The 27,626-nt window shown below is 33.7% G+C and overlaps 1 protein-coding gene across 1 annotated transcript in view; it reads left to right on the top strand.

Annotated features, from left to right (window-relative positions):
• The first annotated feature begins 16,322 nt into the window (after positions 1-16,322).
• LOC127709948 (uncharacterized) overlaps positions 16,323-27,626 on the top strand; it is a 67,788-nt gene continuing 56,484 nt past the window's right edge. Inside the window, exon 1 of the transcript XR_007985869.1 lies at positions 16,323-16,485. The gene's annotated coding sequence lies outside the window, so the exon portion shown is untranslated. The remainder of the gene's footprint in view (positions 16,486-27,626) is intronic.

The raw sequence follows: 27,626 nt of genomic DNA on the forward strand, positions 1-27,626 counted from the left end.
AGTTTAAATTTTCTACGCAAACATATATCTGCCTCATAGCTTCTACAATAATGCATGTCAATTTACTCATGTAATTGAATATACTTATCGTATAATGAATATAATAGTTACAAGTATTATTATAGAAACGACCGAAGACGCTTTTTCACATAGTCGGCGGTTTCGGCATCGAGTTATCGAACTTTTAATAGGAAATGTTAAAAAGTTTTGTTATGTTCGTTGAATTGAATTTGAAGTCACAAATAAAAAAAAATGTGTTCATAACTCACTACAACTTAATATTCTTTTGCATCCTGAAACAAGTTCAATGATTTTTTTAGTAGATATGAAAATGAGGAGACGTGATATGAATGCCAATGAGACAGCTATACACAAGAGTTCAAATGAAGTGGTAGTAAGCAATTATAGGCCTTCAACAATGAGAAAAAAAAACTGTATAGTTGGCTATGAAAGAAAAAATGTGAAAAAATTCAAACGAGAAAAATAACGGCCTAATTTATAAAAAAAAACCAATTTACGATCAACAAAAATGACAGACATGAACCAACGACGACAACTGCAAAAGAGGCCTGGGACAGGCACATAAAGATTGTGTTGGGGTTAAACATGTTTGTCAACCCTTCTCTAACCTGGGACATTGGTGTGACCGCCCAACATAAGAACAAACTGTAGAAATCATTTGCAAAATTTTAGCTTAACTCAAAATAATTAATAAATCATGTTCTCCCAGACATTTTCAAATTCAAATAAATGTGGTATTGCTTGGATGTCAATATATGTATCTTTGAAAGACAGCTGAAGTAGTCATGTGTATCTTAATAAACTTATCATAGATACCAGGACTGAAATTTTGTACGCCAGACGCGCGTTTCGCCTACAAATAAATTATCAGTGACGCTCGAATAAAAAAAGTTAAACATGCCAAACAAAGTATGAAGTAAAAGAACATTGATGACCTAAATTTCCTAACAGATTAGCAAAAAAAAAAAAAAAGGTAATCTATTTCTGGGGCAGAAAAGCCTTAGTATTTCGGAAAATTCAAAATTATGTTAACAGACAATTTATAATTATGACTATATCAATGATAATTCATGTCAACACAGAAGTGCTGACTAAAGGGCTGGTGATACCTTCGGAAGGAAAAACTCCACCAGCAGTGTCATCAACACAATGATTGTAAATAAACTCAAGATAGATACCAGGATTGACATTTTGTACGCCAGACGCGCGTTTCATCTACAAAAGACTCATCAGTGACGCTGGAATAAAAAAACGTTAAAAAGGCCAAACCAAGTACGAAGTTGAAGAGCATTGATGTGCTGCCGACTGGGCTGGTGACACCGTCGGGGGGGGGGGGGGGAGAGAACTCCACCAGCAGTGGCATCGACCCAGTGGTTGTAAATAAACTCATCATAAATTACAGCTGGATTTATATACTCTAAAGAATTATGTAAAAAAAACCACGTGGTACATGTGTATATAAAAGCCTACATAAATATACACAGTGCCAATGAGTGCGTAGCATCGTCACCTGCTGTAAATATATTTACACAAAAAGGCGACAAGAACATACCAAGGGGGCAATCGAAAACCATTAGTCAAACAAATACAGACAAAACATGACGAGAACAAAAACGACGAAAAGACAATCACCATACTAGTCTACATAACAAAATACAGAACACTAGATTTGTTTAGCAATACAAAACCTACCAAACACCGGCGTTAACTCAATAACTCCGTTAAGGTCTACATTGCTGATTGATTTATAGTTGTGCAAACAATCAATGGCGGATCCATGAAACCTCAGTTTTTTGTTATTATAATAACAATTATTTCAATTGAATTATAGGAAAGTATTTCCAAAAGCCAGAGTAAGATGCTATGAACATGCTACAAAACTGGCATCGAATCACAGAACAACAGAGCAACCAGATTTAATTGTTGATCAACTGGATGACAGCGAAACATTAAGAGTTCATTATAGTGTCATAAATGATCTGAGTTAGATAGAAGTTAACTGATGTTATTCAATGTTATGCATAAACTTATTCAAAAACTCAAAAATAATCGTGTGATAAATTGCAGATCAGGTGAACACAAATTGTAACAAACTTAAACAAAATGTCGGGAAATATTGCTTAACCATGTGAGTCCATCCGTCCTTTCGTCTGTCACACTAAAGATATACATGTTTGTCTTGTTTATCAAACTTTCATAAAGTTTTTAAGTTAGATATGAACTAGTATGTTATGTAATAATAATTCAAAAATTGTGCATATTGTCAGAATTTAGATTTTCTTACAATTTTCCATAAGTGACAAGTTTTTGAACTATATAATTTTTTTTTGCAATATTACGTATTCGGGTTACCGAGTTTGTCCGCCAAACTTAGGTAGTGTGTAAGTTGGATACAAAATGTTGTATTTTGTCAAGATTTTGATGTACTTCACTTAAAAATGAAAGGTTGTTTAACTTTGTTTTTTTATAATATTAGGCATGAGGGGTACATTGTTTTCCGGCTAATTACAGTTTTCAAGCTTGAACGTTTATTTGTATATTTGTTCATACCTAAAAGCTAAGCATATTAGCAGGAACTTGATTTTCTTAAAATGTGACAGAAATGACAGCCTGAGAATGCTTAACTTGGTCATTTAAGTTAAATTGTGCATGCGGTTTGCATGGGTTGTCATGGCAGTTCCTCCTACAGTTCTTCAAACTAAAACTTATATAAATGCAGGGTATTCTGGAATATATATCAATAGTGTATAATTTATGAAAATAAAGATTTTCAGAAAATTTTCAAATTTTGAAAGAATGTTTAATCTTTTCTATAGGTAACTTTTATGTCTTTGAGACACAACCATTTCCAATTGTATTTCAACATCATAGTTTACAAAATTCAAAGCTTGTGGCGCTATATTCATGAATACAGCGGAGTATCGTATTTGTCTAGTTTATTCTATGAATCAGATGCTTTAACTTTTTTGGGAGGTAGTATAGTAGTTTACGGAATGGATGCGCACTTAGGACCTCCTAATAGTATATTTTGAATTCGAGAACAAGAATTGTAAAAACCGTAATCATGGATTAAAAGGTTTATTAAGAATTCAATATTCGTTATTATGAATTAACACTTGTTTTCAAGATCAAACCTATGATAAAGAATCTGAGGAATTTGTAACTTCATATTTTTGTAATTCGCGATCACGCATTTTTTATAATACGTGATATCCAGTTAAATTCGTTATCACGAATGTGACAAATCGATAGCACCCAGAAATATCGATTAACATTCAGTGAACATTTCTGGAGAAATCGTATTAAGTAGTTTCTAAGGAAATGTCCATTTCGTGAGTCGTATATTTGATTTATTTGATTTTCTTGGTAATATAGGTTGCACTTTGTAAATACAGCTGTTTCTCAAACCACGCCTCTTTTGGGGAGATATATGATATTCATAGATATGTTATTTTGTTAACGTACTGGTTCCCATTTATGATCTCTGTGTTTCATCTATTAGAGACATCACTTGGGAATGTAACCAGTATAGAAAAACATGGTAGCCCCTAAATTTTAATTCTTAGGAGGTCCAAAAATGGAGGTAAGGGTAGTATATAATTTTAGTATAAGTTTAAACTCTTAGAAGTTCAGAGCATATAAATGTTGAAAATATGCCGCACAGCCCTATATTTTGACCTTTGAATAAAATAGTAGTGCATATAAACTTTCCGTTCTAGGATATTATTTTTTACGAAACTTCATAGTAAAAGTGTCACAGTTTTAGCCGCAAAGGGAGTTCCTATGGGAAATTGCATTGCCTATATTTACAGAATTGCAACCTATAGTGGCAACAATAATCAAAGAAACTTTTCAATTATAATATTAATTTTTTTTAAAGTCATTTTTGAATTCTTCTATTACTTTTTTATGTAAGTAAATGTCTAAATGTCAAAGAACAAGTGTTTGATTGAGGTTCTTTAAAGCGTTGGCTGATGACATATAAATTTGAAAACTTCCTTAAATATAAACCACCATTTTCCCTCATATAATAATGAAATCTTTTGTATTAGAAGGCACGCAATGATAACAATTATATATCATTCTCATAAATATTAAATGGACATGATCTCAAATGCAACCCATTGGTTGAGAGTATTTGTTGATGTGTTTGATATCAGTCATATATAACAAACTTCAAGAAGGAGGTCCGAATTCCAGTGACGACAAATACAAATTACAAAAGTTCAAGGTAATTTTTTAATTAACTCCATAAGTGAAACAGAAAGCTAATTCATACTTAAAGAATTTAAACACACAACGAAATAATTTAAATTTATTTTTGTAGACTTCAAACCAGCGACAGATTAATGAAGCGTTGTTTTATTTTAGTTCCACTGAGCTTTTTTTCTACCTTATTTTGCTTTAAAGTTCGTTTGTCTTGTCTTTTTTATAACTATTTACTTTTTAGGACTAAGAGGTTTTGGATATTTGATGTTCTTAGCTGAATCATAGTAGGAGTACTGTCGTTTCTATAAATTAAATTACCTAGCACGGTCAAGTCCGTTGATATTAGTTTTATCTGAAACCACCCCTCGTGGTAGGGTTGTACTTTTGCATCTCAGTAAATTGAGTACTGTAAATAAAGTAAATTTAAGCAAACATATTTTTGGTGAGGGGTGGCGCCACTGTTAATTTGTCTGCAAGCTGTTATAAGTTATGCCAATCAAAATAATACAAGGTTTTTAAAGAAATTCACCTACGTCATAAATACATCACTAATGATGCATTTGGTGAAAATCTTTTTTTAACTGAAAAAAAGGACATTTTGACACTAGTTTTCTCCAAATTTTCAAACATTTTCGCAGTGAACATTTTTCAGATCTTAAGGGCTAAAATTATAAGTTGGTGAAGCAATTCCTTTTTCTATTCATTCTGTTAATAATTTTAAATATCACTGATAAAAATCGAATACATCTTTTAGAAGTTGATTTAAGCATTTGATATGTACTAATATTCAATATCTTCATAAAAATTTGATTTTATGTAAAGAAAGTTTGAAACTTTCATTCATAAATTGTTTCTGTGTTCATAATTTTGATATGATCACTCCGAGTAAATTATTGTGACATAATATCTACTTATACTGATCAAAGTTCATACTGCAATACTACATTGATCTTGTTCTAACCAGTGCAGTTGTGAAAATATATTTTTGTATCAATTTCTCCACGACCAAATGCGTTGATGTTAATATGCACCATATTAACAAATGAGTGTGCTCCATCATTTTTCCCCAGTTTCATAAAAAAAATGTTTCTTAACAAATCATAATAAGCAAAATTTAACCAAAAATATTTTGAAAACACTTAAAAATAAGCATAACTATTTAATTCCAAGGTATATTCATGAAGTGCATTATAAAATAAGTAGACGGGATTTGATTCCAAATGAAATAAATAACCACAAGTGACCAAATGACGTAGATGTGAGCAATTATACGTCACTGTAAAAGGTCGCAAGATAGCAAAATGTAGAACTATTCAAAAGAGGAAACCAACGGCCCGATTCAAGTACAAAACAGCAAACGCAAAAATCAATATGATAAACACTGGTTACTAATAAGCACTAATTTCAATTCCTTTTAAGCGCATGCATGTATCGCTAGTGATGAAAGGGACCGTTTCAACCAAGACTCTGTTTTATCTGTTTGCGTTGTCTTATACGTGTTTCAGTTTGTCATTTTACATTAACTTGTTCTATATCAGTGTACGGTGTCTAGTTAACCGCGTCAACTTATATAATTTCTCAGTATCTCCAAACCCCCCTTTTTTATAAGCAGATCTAAATTGTCTCATTGGTATCTATTTTAAGCCCGCTTGGTACATACCCCACGCCCCTAAATAATATTGTCACTAGGCTAAAAAAATATCACCAGATTCATAAGTTCATAGACTCATACTCCTTTAAAAGCCAAAATGATAAAAAATACATATGGATTTGCACATCTACATATTTTGTCCACAGAATCTACTAATATTCATACAATTTTGTTTTGTGGTTTCAGAGGAGTTCGCTGAAAAACTGTTGCAGTAGCATTTTTAGGTCAAATATTCTAAGTTCAAAGGGCATAACTCAAAGAAAAAAATTGAATCATAATTCTTGTCGATATGCACATCTACAAAGTAGTTTGATGAAATTGTGTTGTGTGGTTTCAGAGGAGCTGCGATGACAAACTGTTGCAATAATATATTAAGGTAAAAATTCTAAGTTCAAAAGGCATTACTCACAGAAAAATATTGAACCATAATTTCTTGTGGATATGCACATCTACATAGTATGTCCTAATTATCTACAAAGTTTAATGAAATTCTGGTGTTTGGTTTCAGAGGAGTCGCGATGACAAACTGTTTCAGTAGTAAATTTAGGCCAAAACTCTAAGTTCAAAGGGCATATCTCCAAGAAAATAAATTGAATCACAATTTCCTGTCGATATGCACATCAAAAAGTATGTCCTAATGATCTGCAAAGTTTCATGAAATTCTGTTGTGTGCTGTTATAGGAGTTTTGATGACTGACTGACGAACGGACGGACGAACGGGTCAAAAAAATTATACCCTACGCAACTTTGGTGCGTGGGATTTCTTAATACATTAGGGCTTGAATTTATATTGATTTTACCAGAGGTACCACTTAATGCTAAATATTTTACACGGAGCGTAGCGATATAAAAAATAACGGCATTAAGGACCAACCCGTGGTAAAAACAATATAAATGCAAGCCCCCCCCCCCCCCCTATGATTTAATTCTATTATAATAAGACAAAGAGGACAATTGTTCTCGAAGCGTTTCATATTCGTGCATTTTCCCGTAGAATGCTTATATTTTTACATCGTCATTTACACAGTCTGACCGCGTGTAACTCATTTATAAAAAGCATACGACGTGGGAGTATGATTGGAACAGCCTGAGCAAATCATGACGTTGCCGATTAACTGACTTCATGATATTTATATTTTACTACGGGTGTGTACTCAAAGCCTTTGAAGAACGTCATGTTAGATTACACGATGTATAAAAAAAAGAAATAACCGTGTATGGATTGATTGTACTCCAAAAGGTAAGTATTCGTTCTTTTTAAAGAGGAGAACAACTATATAAAAAAAGTTAAATCACAAAAATACTGAACTCCGAGGAAAATTCAAAACGGAAAGTCCATAATCAGATGGCAAAATCAAAAGCACAAACACATCAAACGAATGGACAACAACTGTGATATTCCTGACTTGGTACAGGCATTTTCTTATGTAAAAAATGGTGGATTGAACCTGGTTTTATACCGCTAAACCTCTCATTTGTATGACAGTCGCATCAAATTCCATTATATTGACAACGATGCGTGAATAAAACTAACAGACATAATAAAAACAAACAAATATTCAACAAAGAAGCACAAATATTTTATTTATATATGCCAAATCAACCCATAAAGAATCAAGGGATTTTGAGCACTTGGAGTGAATCGTAATTTTAACATTAACTCTTTCGTAGAATCGCGTGTTTGACGTCAGAATGTAAACGTCAAACAGGTAGAGATATAAAATAATTTTGTCGGTCAAAGTATGCAAAAATTATTATAGAGTAATAACAGAAAGGCGGGATGTTTAAAGTACAGAGACACGTCATATGTATCAAAGAAACATAAAAAGTCACATGGACAAAGCACACAAGTAAAAATGAAAAATAATACAAACAACACAATGACGGGATGCATAAGTACAGAGCCACGTCAAATGTATATCACAAAAACACAGACCAAACAGTAAAAGTAATATTAATAAAGACAAATAAAAGAACACTTTAACACGTTATTAAGATGATAAACAGCGTCAGTACGCAGAATCTATACTTCAAGACTCTCATGTATTATTTGTGAAGTTGATACGGAATATTTATCCACAAGGTCTTAGTACCTTCCGATGAACTTTTTTTAGCAACTTTTTTGCTCAGACACTGGTAACGTTTTATAAAGTCTGAGTAAGAGCTGCAAACTCTTGCATGCCGAAAAAGTTGGGAAATGTATATCCCATATGATGGTGAAGTTGGTATATTGCTACTAAGGTGGGGGAAATTGATAATTTTAAAATTAAAATCGTCTCGTTTGTCATAGATTCTGGTATTGAGATGACTGTGTATGTCATAATTCGAGGTATAAGTCTAAAAATGAGGCGGAGGAAGCCGTGTCTGTTGTTTCTTTAATTTCTAGTTCTGGGGAATATATTAATGGAACCCAATCAGAAAAGTTCGGATTGTTAATGGAAAGAACATCATCAATATATCTGAAGGTGAAATTAAATAATCTGGCTTCTTTGATCTTCTTGTTTTTGACAAGTGTCTGAAGGAACTCCGATTCATATGAAAATAAGAAGAGGTCGACAAGGAGAGGCGCATAGTTCGTTCCCATAGGAATGCCGACAATTTGTTGAAAAAGTCTACCTCCAAATTCAACAAAATTATTGTCGATAAGAAACTCCAGTATACTGATCATTTGTTCCTCTGTGTAGCATGTTTTACCCTTTTGTTCGCTTTTAACAAAAGATGCCTTATGGTATCCCAAAGTAATAAATTTATAGCGTATGCTACCATTTGTATGTTGAAAGGCATTGTGGATTATTTCTTTTAGGCGATTTTTCAATTTCACATGGGGAATGGTGGTATACAGTGTTGAAAAGTCAAAAGTTTTGATAGAACTAATTTCAGAAAAAGACCGAAATTTAAAATTATCCAGAAGTTCTTTAGAATTTTTAAGAATCCACATATGATTAATACCACTACGCGAGTAAACAGTTTCACAGTATTTCTTCTGAAGACCCTCTTTCACTGCGGACAGTATTTTAGTCAATCTAATGGACAATTCTTTGGTGGAACATGCAGAGAAGCCGGCAATGTACCGTTGTTTGAACAGAATTTTGTGAAGCTTAGGTATCCAATACAAACAAGGTAAGTCCTCTGATTTGTTGTTCAATGTTATGTTCATTGAAGCCTTGAAGGACTTATGATTCGCCAAAATCTCAACCTTGTCTTTGTATGTGGGATTACCTGAGTGATCATTTATTCCTAATTCTTTTACAAGACATTCATAGTAATACAATTTACATACAAAGACAATATTATTTGAAGCTTTGTCCGCAGAAACAACAACATACTTATCATGAAGTGATGATAGACATTTCACAACCTCTTTGTCTCTTGAAATAGACTTTGATCGATCATTCACACAGTTTTTTCAACTTATGAATGCGACGTTTTATCAGAGACCTACGGAGCCCTGTTGGTCTCACACAGATTATAAAGTGTCTTTTAAAGTCCTGCGCTGAAGATGTGTAAAGACTAGCGCTGGAGATGTAAAGTCTAGCGCTAGAGATGTAAAGTCTAGCGCTGGAGATGTAAAGTCCAGCGCTGAAGATGTAAAGTCTAGCGCTGGAGATGTAAAGTCAAGCGCTGAAAATGTAAAGTCTAGCGTTGGGGATGTAAAGTCTAGCGTTGGAGATGTGTAAAATCTAGCGCTGGAGATATGCAAAGTCTAGCGCTGGAGATGTAAAGTCAAGCGCTGGAGATGTAAAGTCTAGCGCTGGAGATGTAAAATCAAGCGCTGGAGATGTAAAGTCAAGCGCTGGAGATGTAAAATCAAGCGCTGGAGATGTAAAGTCCAGCGATGAAGATGTAAAGTCAAGCGCTGGAGATATAAAGTCTAGCGCTGGAGATGTAAAGTCAAGCGCTAGAAATGTAAAGTCCAGCGCTGGAGATGTAAAGTCCAGCGCTGAAGATGTAAAGTCTAGCGCTGAAGATATAAAGTGTAGCACTGAAGATGTAAAGTCAAGCGCTGGAGATGTAAAGTCTATCGCTAGAAATGTAAAATCGTGTTTTATAGCGTGTTTGAAATAAGGATGCAAGAAAGGGATCAACTTATTTTTATGTATTTTCACCTTACAGTTTGTAATAGGAAACATATATTTTGTCTTGGCCTTGTGCATGAATGATCAAATAATGGTCCTTCAAAAGTTTTATGACTTTAGTGCCGATCGGAAAACCAAGATGGCTGCCACAGCCGGACATGGTTTAATATAGAACCCTATGGAGAAAAATGCAAACAACTTTTACGGAGAAACCGTTTGTCATATTGATTCAAGTTTATGCATAAATGATCAGATATTAGTCCTTAATAAATTTACGATTTTGGTGCCGATCAGAAATCCAAGATGGCTGCCACAGATGGACATTTAATATTGAACCATATGGTAGTACATGTAAACTGCTCTTTTTGGTTCACCTGGTCCGAAGGACCATGTGAACTTTTGTCATCATTTTGCGTCCGTCGTCTGTCGTCGTCGTACGTAAACATCTTCTCTGAAACAAATGGGCCAATTCAAACCAAACTTGGCAGGAATGTTCCATGGGTAGACCTCGTCAAAGATTGTTCATTTGGTGCTGATCCGTAATCCAAGATGGCCGCCACCGCAGGAATTAGTTTAGCATAGAACCCTATGGGAAAACATAAAAACTGCTCTTTTTCAGATACCTTTTGACATATTGAATCCAATATATGTCAGGACTGATCGAATAATTGTCCTTCATAAATTGTATTATTTTGGTGCCGATCGGAAATCCAAGATGGGCGCCACAGTCGAACATAGATTAACATAGAACCCTATATATGCATGAATGATCAAATGAAGGTTCTTGATAAATTTTATGATTTTGGTGTCGACTGTAAATCCAAGAGGGCTTCCAGGGTCAAATACAATTTAACATAGAACCATATAGGAAAAAAAATGTACAAACAACTTTTACAAAGAAACTTTGACATATCGATTCCAGTTTATGGATAAATGATCAGATAATAGTCACTAATAATTTTAATGAATTCGGTGCTGATTGGAGAACCAAGATGGTCGCCACAGGCCGAGACAGTTTAACAAAGAACCATAAGGGAAAACATGTGAACTGCTCTCTTTGAGCATCCGTATGGTACAATGAATCTACTTTATGCAGGAATGATCAAATAATGGTCCTGAATTTGACAATTTTATGATTTTTATGGCAACTGCAAATCCAACATGGATTCCATGGCCAAATATAGTTTAACATTGAATCCTATAAGAAAAACATACTAACTACTTCTTTAACCAGGCTCGCTAGAGCCTCTAGTTTAAATGCATATATCTCACGAAATTTTTTACCTGGGACCACCAAATTTGGTGCCAATGTAACTTGAGGCATAAGCTTGTCAGTCGGTCACATATCGGCTGACCTTGATCTCATTTTCATGGTCCAGTGACCAGGGTCAAGTTATCATGATTAGGCCAGTTTCTCAATAACAAGGTATGGTAGGCCAATAATAGTTGGAGTGTGAAATTCATTGTTAGGTGTACATGTCAGTCTTACATATGTCAACTGACCTTGACCTCACAAACAAGTTTTTGTGATTATGTCAGTTTCATCGGCAGTAACTAGGTATGGTAGGTCAATATTTGCTGTATGAATTTGTCATAAGGTGTACATGTCTGTGTAACATGTGTCGACTAGGTCAGTTTGACCTCATTGTCGGTGACCAGGGTCAAGTTTTCGTGGTAAGGTTAGACTCTTAGTAACTAGATATGATAGGTCCATAATATGTGGTTTGCGAATGTGTTGTAAGGTACTGACCTTAAGGTCATTGTCATCGTCCAGTGACCAGGATCAAGTGTCTGTGAATAAGTCAGTTTCTCAGTAATTAGGTATGGTAGGTCAATAATATTTGGTGTGTTAATTCCTTGTAAGGTGTACATGTCGCAGTTTGACAGGTGTCAACTGATACATGTAATGACCTCATTCTCACAATCCATTTACTTTGGTCAAGTTTTCTTATTTTGATGCATTTAAGGATCCAGTTTTGGATTTCTGATACGCTTACATCTGTGTCCACCTCCATATTAAGGCGAGACATCTTCGTGAGTCTGTAAAAGTCAAATCCCCAATTCTTTGTGTAAGATGGAGGATTAAATTCCTGTTTTATGATTTTGTCTCGCCTGGATCAAAGTCACTTAAGGCGAGACAAAGGGATTGTTTTTTTATTGTCCCAGTATTTAATTGATCTAATAGGCAATAACACGCGTCTTTCCGCCATCCCCCTCTGTGTTTCTCCTCTGAAGTCCTTTGGCGATTGGTAAATTTGGTATGGAAGATTTCTCAATGAACAGAAGAATATATTGCATTTGCGTCGTGATTCTTGTTTTTTCTTGCCAAATATCAAACTTTGTCTTTTTTTTTTGCCAAACAAACCGTTTCCGTGCATGATTCTTCTTTGTAGTCATTTGATGGATTGGTCTGATATTTGGTATGCAAGTTTGTCCTGATGAACAGAAAAGAAACTGCTGCAATTTTTAAATTAATTAAACCAACATTTTTAACCCCCTAATGATAATTATCACCCTTCCCTACGGCTATATCTACGTGCTGAGAGCAACCGTAAAAGTTGTCTCGAAATGGCACGTGCAGAGAGCAGAACTTATCAAGCGAGAGCAGAACTTATCAAGCGATTCTCTAAACGTTTAAACAATATATACTACGTCAAAATTTTGATGACATATATATGTTATTTAAAAAATGTTCATTTACACATTTTGATTTCAATTAAAACGAAACTATTTAGAATTCCCGAATGAAACGTTCTAAAAACTAGCTGGACGTCGTTCTTATCAGTTCTGCTCAACGTTGCAAAAACGAACTCTACCGTTTCTCTATACAAGTATGTAAAATACCTGTGGAAAATGAAAAAGAAAGATCATTGGTCAATTTTATTAAAATGTAAAGTCATAATATGGATGATGATACAGTTGGTGAACCAGTATTGATATGCAAAATAACATCGTGCCGCTTCCCGCACGAGGATAAAAGCTTATGTGAAGGGTTACTGCCAGTCACCCAGCGTCAAAACCGTTGCACTACGAAAAGTGTATACACAAGTTAATGTAGTCCCAACCAAAAAGATAGATCTAAATATCTAAAAGGAAACATAATTGAGCATGTATGTGCGGTAATATAAGTTGAAATAAATTCATTGCATTGAAGTGCAAGGTTTCTAGATTATCAATAAAATAGCCTGTGATTTCAAAAATTGTACCACTTAAAGTCAAAGCAGGCAAAATGATAGGTGACTGCAGATCACATTTACATAGCACCAACTTTTAAAATGTTGTAGGTTTGTTCATGTAGGGTGTCATGGATTTGCAACTATTTATATGAGGGACAAGGAGGAAATTGGACGGCGAAACATGAAGCATTGTTTTCGAAAGTATCTTATGAATAAGACTTGTTTTACCATGGTTAAAGGACATGTCATAATAATATATGTATTCGAAAGGGTCTCAAGTCATGATATTCATAACTTTTATCATGCGCTTAAGACACCTCGTGACATGACTTATGATGGTCTTATGATTGTCATAAATGTTACATCACACATTTTTTTATTTGCTCGTGCAACATGCAGATCCAGGATTTCGACAAAAAAGGGGGCCCAAACTAGGCATCGTTTGGAGTGGTATATGCTAAAAGTCTATACATAATGTATATATATATATATATATATATATATGTAGCTCCATAGGGGGCGAGGCCCTGCCCTCTCCGGCAAAATCCGTCTCTGCATGCAGCCTTTCTTACTCTTTTTTTGGCGCTGTTTGTTCTTCCGTTTAATCTGCTAAATAGTAAAGATCTTTTATTCTCCACTTCGTCAATTAAAATCCGAATCTCCTGCGACGTACAATTTGGAATCCTTTTCTTTGTAATGATTAATTTTGATAAATATTTATAATATTTCTTTCTTTATATAGTAGTTCATTAACGTATTTGCACGGGCATTTCTTTTAGCGGGTACTCTATGTACCAAATCTTACAAGTATTCCCAATAATATAACACTTCATTACAATAAAACATGAACGCGAAGTTTTAACCAAATTTAAACAAATTGTCAACTCAGATTTTAACCCCTCTTCATATATAATTTCATGTATATCGTGTTCATTATACTGAAAAAATATGAAATATTCGTATAAGATAAGAATGGTAATAGTTATTATTTTCATAGTTACATGTTTTCATTTTTGACTGTCATTAGAGCATCCTGGTATGACTGTCTTATGACAGCTATGATTTACATTCTATGGCATATCATATGATAGTCATGAAATGGTAATAAAATTTGCCTTAAGATGAATCGAAAACCAGCCCCTGGACTTTTTAAGAATCAACAAAATCAAATGTGTACTTATTTATTTCGTGTAAATAGGTATTTATTTACTGTACAGCAACCGAATTTGGAATCCAGAAAAAATCTACAGGGGCATATTTAGGAAGTTAACTGAATCAACAGGTGAACTTCGTCTTAGTTCAAATGTTGTGTTAGTGGAGTATATGTTCCATTTCCTTCCTTGAGTGTTGCAGTGTTTTTTCATTTTTGTGGTAATTCACGATGTCAAAGAGTGGTGTCGTGTTAAAGGTCTTTTAAATTTAATTAAATATTATTTCTTACCGTTTTATTCCACATAGAAGATCTTTTTTTAACCTGCAGTAGTTTCATTTAAAAGGAGAACTTGTATGTGTTCACGTGTGGAATTCATTGGTGGCATTAATATTCTTTCAGGTAGATAATTAGTCATGCCAAAAAATTTCTTTCGTTGCAATTTTGAAAACATCGCTTGGAGCAAATTACACTGATATCGTCCTTTTTCTTAAAAAAAGTTCATCGGAAGATACCAAGACCTTGTTGATAAACATATATGAATAGTATCAACTTCACAAATAATACGATGTTTTTGAAGATTCTAGGCACTGACGTTGTTTATCATCTTATCAATAATAACGTGTTATAGTATTCTTGTATTTGTCTTTGTAAATCAGTACTTATACTTTTTAGTCAATTTTTGGTAATATCCATTTGACGTGACTCGGTTTATACATCCCGTCAATGTGTTATTGTGCTATGGTAAATTTGTGTATTCTTGTCTATCGTTTTTGTTAATGTGCTTTGTCAATATGCCTTTTAGTTTTTTTCTAGTTTTTCTTTGTTGACATATTTGTTTGTTTTTATAGTAATTAAGATTATAACACATTTTTACCTATTATGTCTGTTTGTTTTGTTCACACATCGTTGTCAATTTATAAAGGAATTGTATGCGACTGTCATACAAGTGAGAGGTTTAACTAGCAATAGAACCAGGTGTAATCCAAGGTTTTCTACATAAGAAATGCCTGTATTGAGTGAAGAATATGATAGTTGTTATTCGTTCGTTTGATTTGTTTGAGCTTTTGATTTTGCCATTTCCTTAGGGCCTTCCGTTTAGAATTTTCCTCGGGGTTCCGTATTTTTGCTATTTTATTTTTTGGTACATCGCAGGGGTCTAAGCGACACGTACATAAAAGTCATAAACTAATTTTTTGAATATTTAATTACTAATGGGTGTCTTAGGAGGTCCACAAAGGTTTTATTCGAAATGTTCGGGGCATGACTAGTACGGTGGGGTGTCAGATCTTTTATTTTTTCAATTAATAATTATGACTAGATTTTGGTTTTCTGCCAATCTAATTTTCTGTAATTTTACATCTATATGTTTTGAACTACATTTGCATGTGTACAATTACATTATATCAAGGCTCTTGTATAGCCCGATCCAAACAATTTTTCTGTTCTGTGCTTTATACTGATAAATATGTCGGGTTAACATGTACCACCAGTGTTACTTCCAGGCACATTGATGAAGCAACCAGATAACAGCATCACAGTACCTGCATCTTCATAAATGTGGAACATGTTAAATTTTGTAACATCAGCCCAGGCATAATGCAGTTGATACTAAATACTAAAATTACTTTATTCGTTGCATAAAACGCACTTAAATGCATATGTCTTTCTTCTCGTCAAATGACAGTTTACTAGTTATCGTCCTGTACCATAATTCTCTGAGGTGCATGTAGGTCACCCTGTTATTGATCTGTACCATAGTTATCTGAGGTGCCTGTAGTTCACCCTGTTGTTGACCTGTACCATAATTATCTCAGGTGCCTGTAGGTCTTCCTGTTTTTGATCTGTACCATAATTATCTCAGGTGCCTGTAGGTCACCATGCTATTGATCTGTACCATAATTATCCGAGGTGCTTGTAGGTCACCCTGCTATTGATCTGTACCATAATTATTCTATTTTCTTATCGTTATTCATACGTATCTTTATATATGTAATAAACGCCCTTTCGCAATAAAACAAAAATGATAAAAATATTTTTCATCTTAAATCACTGAATCATCAGTAAACATGTGTTACATAACTGCACCATTCATGCGTTTATGCTGAACATTCCATCTTTACCAACGTGTTATTTACGAAATCTTCCTTTGAGTGTTCGGTTGTGTGATCAGATTTCTCCAGTTGTGGTCGTTTTTACAATGTAAGTACAGTTAAACTTTTACATATTATATTGTTCTAAGTTACTAACTTTTATAGAACCTATCATCATTGCCTTCTACCTTGTACAGACGACGATTCGTTGAACTGTTTTGCTATCTTTAAACATTCTGGCAGTTTTTCCCGTCCTGAAATCATATTTGCATAACAAATAATTAAACATAACATTAGAACAATGTGGTGCTACGTGCATCTTACTAGCCTTGTGCCGTCTAAGTATTTTATTTTTAGATTCTACTATTAATTTCGACTTTTCCCAAAATGTTGTTGGTTTGCAATTGTCATATCTTTTAATTTGTCAAAATCATATACCATCCCTTACTTATGTCTGTTTTCATGACTTTTATGCAGTCTTTTTTGCATGATATTTTAATGCATACTGCAGTATTTTCCCTATATGAAAATTAATAAAAGATAATAACGGTTTCAATGTTATCACATTTATTTGTATTAATAGTGTAGACTTGCTTACTTTTCTCACCGTAATTTCTTTTCTGTATATCTTTTATACAGCTTCAGCATTCCTTTACTTCATCATGTTCAAATTTTGGCTTATTAACTTTATTGGATTCACTTTACATATTACTTACATTTATTGCTTTATGTTCACTATATTACAAGTAGTATCAAATCAACAAGTAAATGTGTATGTTTTCCTTAGGTCTACATTTAACATATGTAAGGCCTTCATTTCTTCAAATGGTGTTGTCTAGAAATAAGATTAGACTGTTTTTCATATTACGTCAATTTACCTTAAACTTCTTTATTCTTTATAATTTGTGATGACAAATTATTAGTATAAACGATTGTATATTTTTTTTATAATGTTTCTATTATTTAATTATTTTCATTCCAAAATCTTATATAACTTCAGCCTAAATGCAATAATACTGATAATTAAATGAATTTAAGATTGTACCGTTATTATTTTATTCTTCTAAAAAAGACCTGAAATATTTAATTGGTCAAAATTTCAGTCTGTTGTTCATATTTTCAGTGCTATCGATTCAGTAGTTTTCACACATCTAAAGACCTTGATATCCAAGTTGTGAGTAGTTCCTATACTGTATGACTGAGATTGTGAGTTCGAACCTTGCACGAAGCATCTGGGTTCGTCTTCAATCTTGAGTTCGAAAAAAGATTGTCAGTTTTCTAGCAAGAAATATGTGTTCTCTCCGGGCAATCCAGCTTCCTCCACCAACACAATCTGGGGGCAAGGATATAGCCAAGAGTGCTGAAAGTGGCACTAAAAGTCAACAATCATTCAATCAATTAAAAACTCGAATTGTATAGTTAAAAAAAATAAATAAACAAGATGTATAAATGATATATAAGCATTATAAAATAGATATGGACTTGCTTTGCTGAGCACAACAAGAACATAAATATTGCGTTTAAGTTCCTGTTTTTTGTAGTCTGTGACAAAATAATCTCACATACGTGCAGTTACATATATGCATTTAACATTAACTATAGAAGTAAGAGTATTTCACATTCTATAAGCCTATTCACATACATTCATATGTAACAGTAGCTATTGCAGTACGAGTATTTCACAATCTTTTCTGTTTGCTTTGTATTGTTTGCTTTGTGTATAAAATGCCTTGATTTTGTATTTGTTTTTGTTTTGTTTGTATTTTTGTTGTTGTTGTGTTTGTTTTTGAGAGGAATGGGTGGTAACATTAAGCCCCACAGGAAATATTATGTTTTCTTGAGATGTTGAAAATAAGTTTATTCTTTTAAACTCTTCTTAAGTAGTGTTTTTCATGTTATGTAGCTTTGTTTTATTTTGATTTCTTCTTGAATAAATCTGAAAATAAGTGGATTTTTTGTCTTTCTGAAGATCTTGATAATAGTAAGAAGATTGACTAAAAAATTAAACAATTAAAACCCGGGTCCATAATGTGTCAGTCCTAGGCCATAAAGTACAGGCCACCGTTTCACAAAGCCTTCTTAACTTACGATCACTGTATCATTTAACGATCCGTTCACGTGTGGTTCTACGTTCCCGTTACGTGTGTTTCACAAAGGCATCGTAAAGGACTACTAAGTTGATCGCAAGTTACGCACTGTGTATCATCGTATGTGTATCGTAAAACGGAACTCTAGCTGTAAACAGGAGGTGTGAATCGTAGTTTATTTACATCGGAATATGACACACTCTTCTTTCACAGACCGACGAGTCGAGCATGCCGATGAGAGCAGATGTGAAAATGTTTGCAGAGAGAATCCTTCAACATCATTGAAATTATTTTGCCAAATTGGTTTCATGGATAAATATTGTTATCCTTACATCTTATATTTTATGTTTTGAATTATATTTTTTTGTTGAGGAAAGTTTCTGCAGATATTTTCAGGTTTGTTTGATACATGTGGTCAGATGAAATCCATTAGTAGTTTCCATGTGGGAAACTATCAGACCAATCTATTTGATGTCTGAGGGTTTTAGCTGTTGTTCCCCTGATGGATCGGTAGTTTTCTTTCCGATATGCTTTATTGTAGGATTTTCGGCTTTCCTCTACCAGAAATACAGCTGGGCATTTAGCGGTATCGGTTTGGAATCCAAGTATGTCCTTTCAGATTTTTCGTTCGTTGCTTTGGCATTTGTGCGGCATCCGGGGTGACCTTATCCTTTATTTTGTACATAATTGTTTTTATATTTTAAATATTTATATTTGTGAGGACGAGCGAACCAGGTGAGTGGATGTGTTCGTATGTTTTTCATTTGTAGACGAAACACAAGCCTTGTATCTTTGATGGGTTACCTTCATTGATATTCAATAATATTTTTGTTTTTTGTATCGGAAATTTGGAATAAAAGGAGAGTGACGAGACGTGGTTATTTCTGATCAAAGAATTAAACGAACTTTTTAACAATTATTTGATAATGTCTAAAGTTATTGTAGTACTGCAATTTTAGAGGAGATATGATTGATTGACTGCTGTTTTCTGAACGTACAGTGGCAAATATTTCATGCAGATTTATGACCAAGAGAAGAATTTATAAACAAGAAATAAGAAGCTGCATGCGTTGTCGTTGAAAAAGAATTAAAAGAAAGTCCAATAGAAATAAACAAAACCAGTGTATATAATGTGCGAATCCTGAAATACCATTTTCACTGTATCCTTTATGAATTTCTAATGTAGAATGATAAATAAACAGACGACAAATTCATGATTTTTGAATAGAATAAGAAATAAGATATAATGTGGACGGTTTTTATAAATTCATGATATAGGTATGAGATGCGGACGGGTTTTCATCGCGTCTACAGCGATCCAGGTGTAAAATTGATACACAAATAGATAAATGTTAAGAATATTTCACGAACAGAGCGTGCAAGAGATTTAAATGCAGCAATTTAGTTTCATTTGCAGAAAAATGTACCTTTTAACATAATTATTAATGTTGTATAACTTAAAACAGGTTTTGTTATTCAGCTTGTTGATATTGAATTAAATTCCACTATGCTGTTTTCGTTATGCGATTCATGTTTACTGTCGAAAAATGATACTAGACTTTCATGTTCACTGTAGAGGCGATTCATTTCTTTTGTACATGCGATGCATTTTCACGGAAGGAAATTAATTAATTTTCATCATATAACGTCTTTATTCAGCCGACTCTCTAACAAAATTTATGAAGTCAGAAGGATTGATTATATGTGACCCGCCACGATATTTCCAGGCTTATGGAGGTAGAACATCATTGTGAGAAAAACGCCGTTAACTATATGTGACTAGCCACTTCCAGGCTTATGAGGGTACATTGTCTAAACTTTGCTTTTTGTATATTTATCTAGAACATTCTGAAGCAAAAAAAAAAAAACTCTCTGTCATGTTATTATGACCTATTTTTTTGTAATAACTATGAAACGAGTCATTTCGAATACCGACATGATAATGAGACTGTTCGATGACGAATTTTTCATTATCGAAGACACTAATTTATAAAATACAAAATTATTGTATTCTATTGGCGCTTAGTAATCTTCAACAGCGTATTTGAATAAAAATTTCAAATGAAATAAATTTACAACATTACAAATAGTTCTTAGCTCTACTTTAGAAAATGTAATTTAAACTTGTTAAAATGAAATAAGTATAAAATTTGTCAAAGAAAGCTTTTAGAATTTCTTCTTTTTTTTTAATTTGTCTTTTAACTTAGATTTATGATGCATGTCTCTATACATAGTATGCGACGCGTAGCAGTTTATAAGTAGTTGTTCTCATATATGCATTTGATACAGTGCATTTATTATGGATATATTTTAGACTCCATTAATGAAAATCTATAGATCAGAGAATTTTGATTTTTTGTATCAATTTAAAATGTAGATTTAAATATTTATGTGTCGTTGATTCAGACAAAAAGATCTTATCATGTCAAAATCATGATGCAACAGGAAATTTTCATATGCACGGTCTGAACACAAGAATTAACAGAATAAGCATATTTCTTACTGAATAGAGAAAAATGGCCAAAAGAATTACAGAATGCAGAAATGTAAAACCCACCCACCCCCCTTTTTCCCCCCTAATCAATATCCTCATGTATCATTGTGACGGATAGTTTTGTTTGTTCTATTTAACTGTTTTTATTTTCGAAAAGAATATTTGTACAAGGTGTTGTTAATGAATGTAACGGACAATATATACCATGCCATCTCAGCCGACTCGTAATTTCATTTTTAATGAAAGAAAGTATTTAAAAGCTTCTCTCCCTGTGCAATATGATTTATTAAACTCATTAGGCAGAGCAATGTTTATGACTACTTGCATAATTGTTTAATCGTATTAAATTCTGTATCAAATTTATATTAATAATAAAAGTTTTAGATTTTTAATATTGAAAACGTGTTAAAATTATTTACTTGCATTAATATTGATATAAAAACATCCAGTTCGTTTTTTTGCGTTTTTTTTTTTGTAGATCTAAGAAAAAAAGCAACTCTGTTACACTAAAACGATTGACTAATTAAAATTGTCACATAGTGTCTTCTTATGTCGTCTGAATTACAATGTAAGTTATTGATCAGTAATTTATATCTTCGCCAACCGTAATTATTATCTACAATGTTTATTTGGCATGCCATACTCGATAGAAGTGCGGACGCACGAGGATAAAAGCTTATGTGAAGGGTTACTGCCAGTTACCCAGCGTCAAAACCGTTGCATACGGTGTATACGCAAGTTAATGTAGTCCGAACCAAAAAGATAGATCTAAATATCTAAAGGAAACATGATTGAGCATGTATGTGCGATAATATAATTTGCAATAAATTCATTGCATTGAAGTGCAAGGTTTCTAGATTATCAATAGAATAGCCTGTGATTTACAAGTTATATTAATTCCGGCAAAAAAATGAGATTAAAATCGGCGATGTTATTATATGCCAACTGACTTAGTTGGTGCTTAACATCATAAGGTCTGTCAGTCTCTATAATATGCATTTTTGTCCTTTAATTTTAACTTTAGGTTTCAGATATTCCGTTTTTATCTTTTGATTATCCCTTTTTACTACTTTGAAAATTACTGTTCATTGAAAATATTTATAATACTACTTAAAGTAATAGCAGACAAAATGATAGGTGACTGCAGATCACATTTACATAGCACCAACTTTTAAAATGCTGTAGGTTTGTTCATGTAGGGTGTCATGGATTTGCAATTATTTATATGAGGGACAAGGAGGAAATTGAAAGGCAAAACATGAAGCATTGTTTTCGAAAGTATCTTATGAATAAGACTTGTTTTACGATGGTTAAAGGACATGTCATAATAATATATGTATTCGAAAGGGTCTCAAGTCATGATATTCATAACTTTTATCATGCACTTAAGACACCTCGTGACATGACTTATGATGGTCTTATGATTGTCATAAATGTTACGACATCACACATTTTTTTTTATTTGCTCGTGCAACATGCAGATCCAGGATTTCGAACAAAAAGGGGCCCAAACTAGGCATCGTTTGGTGTGGTATATGCTTAAAGTCTATACATAATGTATATATATATATGTATATATATATGTAGCTCCATAGGGGGTGAGGCCCTGCCCTCTCCGGCAAAATCCGTCTCTGCATGCAGCCTTTCTTACTCTCTATTTGGCACTGTTTGTTCTGTCGTTTAATCTGCTAAATAGTAAAGATTTTTTTCTTCTCCACTTCGTCATTTAAAATCCGAATTTCCTGCGACGTACAATTTGGAATCTTTTTCTTTGTAATGATTAATTTTAATAAATATTTATAATATTTCTTTCTTTATATAGTAGTTTATTAACGTATTTGCACGCGCATTTCTTTTAGAGGGTACTCTATGTACCAAATCTTAAAAGTATTCCTAATAATATAACACTTCATTATAATAAAACATGAACGCGAGGTTCTAACCAAATTTAAACAAATTCTCAACTCAGATTTTAACCTCTCTTCATATATAATTTCATGTTCATCGTGTTCATTATACTGAAAAAATATGAAATATTCGTATAAGATAAGAATAGTAATAGTTATTATTTTCATAGTTACATATTTTCACTTTCGACTGTCATTAGAGCATTCAGGTATGACTATCTTATGACAGATATGATTTACATTCTATGACATATCATATGATAGTCATGAGATGGTAATAAAATTTGCCTTTAGATGAATCGAAAACCAGCCCTTGGACTTTTAAAGAATCAACAAAATCAAATGTGTACTTATTTATTTCGTGTAAATAGGTATTTATTTACTGTACAGCAACCGAATTTAGCATCCAGAAAAAATCTACAGGGGCATATTTAGGAAGTTAACTGAATCAACAGGTGAACGTCGTCTTAGTTCAAATGTTGTGTTAGTGGAGTATATGTTCCATTTCCTTCCTTGAGTGTTGCAGTGTTTTTTTTTTTCATTTTTGTGGTAATTCACGATGTCAAAGAGTGATGTTGTGTTAACGAATAAAGGACTTTTAGATTTAATTAAATATTATTTCTTACCGTTTTATTCCACATAGAAGATCGTTTTATAACCTGCAGTAGTTTCATTTAAAAGGAGGACTTGTATGTGTTGACGTGTGGAATTCATTGGCATTCATATTCTTCCAGGTAGATGATTAGTCATGCCAAGAAATTTCTTTCGTTGCAATGTTGAAAACATTGCTTAGGGCAAATTACACAGATCTCGCCTTTTTTCTAAAAAAAAATTCATCGGAAGATACCAAGACCTTGTTGATAAACATATATGAATAGTATCAACTTCACAAATAATACGATGTTATGAAGATTCTAGGCACTGACGTTGTTTATCATCTTATCAATAATAACGTGTTATAGTATTCTTGTATTTGTCTTTGTAAATTAGTACTTTCACATTTTAGTCAATTTTTGGTAATATCCATTTGACGTGACTCGGTTTATACATCCCGTCAATGTGTTATTGTGCTATGGTAAATTTGTGTATTCTTGTCTATCGTTTTTGTTAATGTGCTTTGTCAATATGCCTTTGTGTTTTTCTTTGTTTTTCTTTGTTGACATATTTGTTTGTTTTTATAGTAATTAAGATTGTAACACATTTTTACCTATTATGTATGTTTGTTTTGTTCACACATCGTTGTCAATTTATAAAGGAATTGTATGCGACTGTCATACAAGTGAGACGTTTCGCTAGCAATAGAACCAGGTGTAATCCAAGGTTTTCTACATAAGGAATGCCTGTATTGAGTGAGTAATATGATAGTTGTTATTCGTTTGTTTGATGTGTTTGAGCTTTTGATTTTGCCATTTCCTGAGGGCCTTCCGTTTAGAATTTTCCTCGGAGTTCCGTATTTTTGCTATTTTATTTTTTGGTACATGGCAGGGGTCTAAGCGACACGTACATTAAAGTCATAAACTAATTTGTTGAATATTTAATTACTAATGGGTGTCTTAGGAGGTCCACCAAGGTTTTGATCGAAATGTTCGGGGCATGACTAGTACGGTGGGGTGTCAGATCTTTTATTTTTTCAACTAATAATTATAACTAGATTTTGGTTTTCTGCCAATCTAATGTTCTGTAATTTTACATCTATATGTTTTGAACTACATTTGCATGTGTACAATTACATTATATCAAGGCTCTTGTATAGCCCGATCCAAACAACTTTTCTGTTCTGTGCTTTATACTGATAAATATGTCGGGTTAACATGTACCACCAGTGTTACTTCCAGGCACATTGATGAAGCAACCAGATAACAGCATCACAGTACCTGCATCTTCATAAATGTGGAACATGTTAAATTTTGTAACATCAGCCCAGGCATAATGCAGTTGACACTCAATACTAAAATTACTTTATTCGTTGCATAAAACGCACTAAAATGCAGATGTCTTTCTTCTCGTCAAATGACAGTTTACTGGTTATCGTCCTGTACCATAATTCTCTGAGGTGCATGTAGGTCACCCTGGTATTGATCTGTACCATAGTTATCTGAGTTGCCTGTATTTCACCCTGTTGTTGACCTGTACCATAATCATCTGAGTTGCCTGTAGGTCACCCTGCTATTGATCTGTACCATAATTATCTGAGTTGCCTGTAGGTCACCCTGCTATTGATCTGTACCATAGTTATCTGAGGTGCTTGTAGTTCACCCTGTTGTTGACCTGTACCATAATTATCTCAGGTGCCTCTAGGTCATCCTGTTTTTGATCTGTGCCATAATTATCTCAAGTGCCTGTAGGTTACCATGCTATTGATCTGTACCAGAATTATCCGAGGTGCTTGTAGGTCACCCTGCTATTGATCTGTACCATAATTATCTGAGTTGCCTGTAGGTCACCCTGCTATTGATCTGTGCCATAATTATCTCAGGTGCCTGTAGGTCACCATGCTATTGATCTGTACCAGAATTATCCGAGGTGCTTGTAGGTCACCCTGCTATTGAAATGTACCATAATTATCTGAGTTGCCTGTACATATCCTATAATAGGTGCCTGTAGGTCACCCTTCTATTTTACATATTCTATCATATGTGCCTGTCGTTCACCATTGTATTTATCCATATCATATTATAGGGGCTTGCAAGTCACCCTGCTATTTAACTTATCCTTTTTAGGTGCCTGTAGGTCACCATGTTATTTTCCCTATCATATTATAGGTGTCTGTAGGTCACTATGTTTCTTTTTCCTATCATAGGTGCATGTAAGTCACCATGCTATTTATCCATACAGTATTATAGGATTCAACCTTGATGCACCTATGATACAGATCTATATGGTGATTGTATCTGCAGGCTGTTATAATCCGCCAAAAATAGATAAATATCAGTGTGACCTTCAGGCACATATGATAGGCTATGTTACATAAATGGGTTTATTTACAACCACTGGGTCGATGCCACGGCTGGTGGTTTTTATTCCCGAGGTTATCACTAGCCCGGTAGTCAGCACTTTTGTGTTGACATGAATTATCATTGATTATAAATTAACTGTTTACAAAACTTTACAGTTTTGAAATACTAAGTTAGCAGGGGTTTAAATTATTGGTGGTCCGAGGTCCGTGACCTTTCACTGTTGCAATCGGACTTTCGTTTTGGTTTCTAGCTACGCCCGACGGACCTTCGATTTTAAAGGAAATAAAATGATCTTTGCTGACCTTTTTAACCATCTGTATCGTCATTTTTAAGCCATATTATTATTAAAATTGAGGGAAAAAAATGTTTCATCATCGACCTTGCCGACAAGTGATAAAAGTTATTTTTAACCTTGTATTTCTTGGAAACACCAGGTTATAAATAGTTGCGAGAAGTCACGTGACAAATCATTTAATCAGTTAGACATTTTCGAACAAAATGAGTCCGTTTCACTTTGGTGTCACGTCTTTCAAGAGAAAGCCTGAAGATCATGGATGGTCTTTAACCACAGGCACTTGTTTCTATCCATGGGAAGGTCGACTATCCATAAATATAGAAGGATATTCAACCTTCCCTTGGATAGAAACAAGTGTCTGTGTTTTCATGATCAACGTCTTTAAAAGAAATCAAATGAAGATCTCACTAAAGACCAAAAATGCGATCGTGAAAAACGGGAACGGACATTTAAGTCCCACTGGAAAATCGATCGAACCGTGGCTATTATAAGTTATCTACGTTCATATTAGTAGGTATGGATATTTTAACACCCTTCAGTACCATGTACACCCTTCGGCTTCTGTAGATAACGAATCTATCCCCGGTCTTAGTCCAAATCTTGCGATTTTTAGAGAAATTCAACCACAAAATGTTACGTAAAAGCAACGTTTTTTTTCATTTTTTAAAAATCTTTTATTGAAATTTGGGAATTTGACATATTTTTAACTGGGTGTAGGGTACTACCTTTGGTAGAACCCTACAGGTAGTCAAATACAAGACGTTTTTAATCCATAGACAGAGAAACGGGAATGGGTCGAATTTGGCGCTCAATGTTGTGAGAGTTACTTCATAGACGGTGTGACGTCAACGTGGGTCATTTGCATAGCTAGGTCAGTAGTCCCATTCATTGACAATGTGGCAGCCAAGTGATGCATTTACTGAAATGAGTGCAAATGTTCGACATAATAAGATAAAATCGTTAGTTGATTAAATATTTAATTACAGACATCATGGATAATCTACAGAATTCGATATTTCACAAGGAACAACCAAGGAACTAAGGAAAACGCGCGTGATGTTCCCCGTTGTAATGTGTAGCAACGTCTGTGTATATGGGTTAGCAACACCCAGGGGCTATGGGTTTTGTAACGACGTGCGTTATTCAATCAAAATCCTAGAAATATACTAAGCCGGGGATAAATTTTGATGAATCAACTGGTCTAATGTCATGCACATACTGCCAGAAGTTCCCCACCCATTCAGAAAAAGAAAGTAAGGGGAACACAAAATCTTAAAATAGACCGAATAAAAATATACAAGTGACACTTCAGCATTTATCTTATCCATGAAAGTGACCCAAATTTTAAGTCTAAACATTAATTGTCAGACACTAAACTTGGCCAATGTATTCTCAAGCAGCAATGTAAGCCTGATCAGTTAAATAGATATAAGGTTCTTTTCAACACTGCATACAGTATTGCAAAAATGGGAAACCCTTCAGTGACTATGAATTTATTCTTGAAATCCAG

The sequence above is a fragment of the Mytilus californianus genome, unplaced genomic scaffold (assembly GCF_021869535.1).
Source record: "Mytilus californianus isolate M0D057914Y unplaced genomic scaffold, xbMytCali1.0.p SCAF_7, whole genome shotgun sequence".
NCBI lineage: Eukaryota > Metazoa > Mollusca > Bivalvia > Mytilida > Mytilidae > Mytilus > Mytilus californianus.